The sequence below is a fragment of the Gavia stellata genome, chromosome 6, assembly GCF_030936135.1.
Source record: "Gavia stellata isolate bGavSte3 chromosome 6, bGavSte3.hap2, whole genome shotgun sequence".
NCBI lineage: Eukaryota > Metazoa > Chordata > Aves > Gaviiformes > Gaviidae > Gavia > Gavia stellata.
The window spans coordinates 37,669,068-37,672,508 of NC_082599.1; positions in this window are offsets into that span (position 1 = coordinate 37,669,068).

Here is a 3,441-nt window from a genome sequence, read left to right on the forward strand (position 1 = left end):
GCGCCCCGCATCCCCCGGCGCCTACCCTCGGCGTCCAGCCCGCCCCGGGGAGCAGCGCGGGGTAGGGGCTGGGGCGGCCCTATCCCCCCCGCCCCACGGATCTGTCAAGCCCCACGTGGCCTCGTCCCGCAGTGTTTGCCTGCCACGAGGAAACGCTTTTTCCACAGTGTGACATTCCCCCGGAGGCGTCCCTCCTTGCGGCGGGAGGCAAGTGTCCCTTCCCGCGGGCGAGCCGAGCCGGCGGGGCCCTCCCCAGCCTGCCTCCGCGCCCGCTGGAAGTGCCGGGGCAGGCAGAGGCTGCTACGACTTCGCCATACCCCTAAAACCTGTATGGAAAGGCGTCTGGTCTTCCCACTGAGACGGGGCGAGCACCGCAGCGCGCCTTCCTCCCGAGCGGCCCGCGGGACGCCGTGGCAGGGGTAGATCCCACAGGCTGCAGGAACCCTCGACTTGGGTTTTTCTTCCCGCGTTTCCCCCGGTAATACTGTTTGCATTTCCCCAACCCGACTCACCCCGCGATGTGTTAATGTGCGATGGACAAACCCTTATCAGATTCCTAGGAGGGCCATATCACTGCTAACAAAATTAATACCATATAAGGCACCGGTTTATTGGCTGGTATACAGGAAGGCTATTATCAATAGGCTTAGCGTTATAAATACAGATCTAAATAAAACGAAACGTGAGCCCCAACGCCGCCTTCCAAATACATTTCTCTACACAAGTCAGGTATAAAAATTACTCCGGGGAAGTCCGCTCTTGCGGTATGTTTGTTTTGCATTTGCCAAATTAAATAGAAATGGATTGCAAACCTACAAGCCATACGGAACCGAGGAGCAACACTTGAAATCCTTCCAAAGCTGTTTTTAAAATAAGCAGCTCCCTTTTAAAAATTGGATTAAAGGGGGGGAAAGGCCTATAAAAGTACGTCGCAGCCCTCGTCAGCCGGAATAAAACGACTCGAAATGCCTCGGAAGAAACACGAGTTGGCCGCTTCTCCCTCTCTGCAAGCTCATGCAGGGAAATCAGACAAAAGGCACGCAGGCCAGGGACAATTTGGAAGGTTTTAAGTTTTCTTTAGCCTCCTCTCCCAGGTTTTGTGGCAGGGGGCCGGGGTTCGCCCCCCGTGTCCGGTCCTGCGGGAGCTGCCGTCGGCAAGGCCGTGTGTGGTTGTGCTGGCGGCAGTGCCCGGTGCGGGTTTGATGGTCAAGGCACTGCCTCGTCTAGATCATGAACTCAGCTCGGCGTGGCATTATCTCCGCTTTCTTTAATCGCTAACAAGGCCAAGGCAAATAGTAACCAGCCTCATCAAACCCAGCGAAGTAAAACTAATCATGTTCACTTGATTCGTAACTATAAAAGATAATGGTCAATTCTGACTAAACTGAGCTAATTTGGCATGCGCTGGGTGTAGCTACTGCGTTTCCAGCGCTTAACAAACGTGTCCCTTGGAGCCTAACCCCCATTTAAAAGAAATTTTAAAGAATATTGTGGACGCCAGGGGACGAGAAATACTTTCTTTTTAATTCTACTTCTGTAAGTAAAGCTATCCGAGGGTCTATAAAACCGAGCAAATAAAATTCTGGCAAATATCACAACTGGCGAGGAGGTGCTTTCGCGGAGAATCTAAATTCACGGCGTGCATAGACAACACTATCAAAATAAAACTTTATTGATTTAAGAAAAATATAATAGATGCATTAATAGCGTCGTTAAGCCGTTTTATTGGCTGGACTAAAATTAAAAACAAAAAGGGAATAAATAAAAACTGACAGCTCAGCCTAAGCAAACTCTGACTGGAAATCTCAAAATGCATCGCGTTAAACCGTGATTTATCTTTTTATTATTGGCCCGTATAACCCAAAACATCAGTACTGTTAATCCAGAGACGCATTTTGCGAGCTAATTAAAATATGCTTTTATTTGTAGACACGGGCAAACGGCAATTTGTGAAAACGTAAATGGCCTTGCAGTCTGTTGCAGGAGTGCATGCGCCGCCTATCTGAGAATATAGCTCCGGATTACGTTTTATACAGCTCCAAAAATTAATGCAATAATTATATAAATAAAATAAAAATTAATAAAGGGTATAGTTATTTAATATTGGAACTGTCAGTTGTCAGGAACGTGCGTGTGTGCCAGATTCCTCCTTGGTTTTTCTTTTTTTTTTTTTTTCCCCTCTGGATTTGCTCCAAAGAAGGCGGATTTCAAACAGGAGGTTTAGGAACTGCGTCTATGCCAAGTTAGGTGACAAATGACGGCCCCACTAATTTTATCTTTACTAGAAATTCCTTCACGCTGAAGGGGGGGTGTGTTGGCTTGTTTTGGCAGATTATCCAGTTAAAAATTAGGCTGAGATTTAATTTTATTCCAGCCATCAGGAGGCTCATTCTCCTAACTATGTTTTATAGTATATGTGTATCGTTTTACTCATTTGGATTAGGAACACATTTTGCAAGTAATTCTGACGAGCTCCGAATTCTAGTGTGCGGCAGGACAAAATGCACCCAAACCAATTCATTAGGGCTTTATCTCCTCGCCATTCCTCCGGCACTGGCGAGAACAACGGTGCTTTCTATTGTCCGGAGAGCCCCAAACACCGCTCAGAAGCAACAACGGTATCAGGTTATATATGTGTCGGGAAAATCCTACATACCCAAGTCCGCCTTTTAAATGTACCCTTGTATTGCGAGAGATGGGCCGCACAGCTGTATTAAGCATTTGAAACTGTATCCCTTCTCCCCTTTTTGTAGCTGTCTTTCCTTTAAATAAGAACTGGATGCGTATACAAGTATATTTTTTGGTTGCGGTATAGCTTGGCTCTCAGGCACACATGTTGGCCTGAAGTTTTGATTTCAGAGCATTTAATGAAAAGATTGTGACCAAAAAAAAAAAAAAAAAAAAAAAGAGACAACAAAACACAAACCCAAAGAGCTTATGAAAAAGCCTCCCAGGGGTTTGGATGTGGTATGTGAGTTGAAGTTGAGTACACGATTAATTAAACACAGTGTAGACACTGAGTTGGCTTCGCCTCTTCCCTCCAAAACATGCAAACCCAAATCATGTGAAATAATAAACAGTTATTGTAAGAAACAAGCTTGTTTTTTTTAAATATTATCCTATGACCGCGGCCGACAGTAAACAATTCGTAACCAGAGGGCGCTTTAACTGCTGCTGGGGTCCCTTTGATTTATTCAGCCGAGTACTGAATGGGGCAGGGAAACAACAAGGGGAAAAATAAATATTTGATCAAATATGCTGAGTTTAACTCGACTGGTGTAAAATGAAATGTTGCAAAGGGACCCTCAAATCGCCCTGCTCCTTCCCGAGACGTGGCTTCTCACGTCCTGGCGTTGCCGAGGGAGGTCAAAAGAGATCAGCGTGCCCCAGCTTTAAATGGAGCATCTTTGATGAAATCGATGGGTTCCGATAATCATCTAA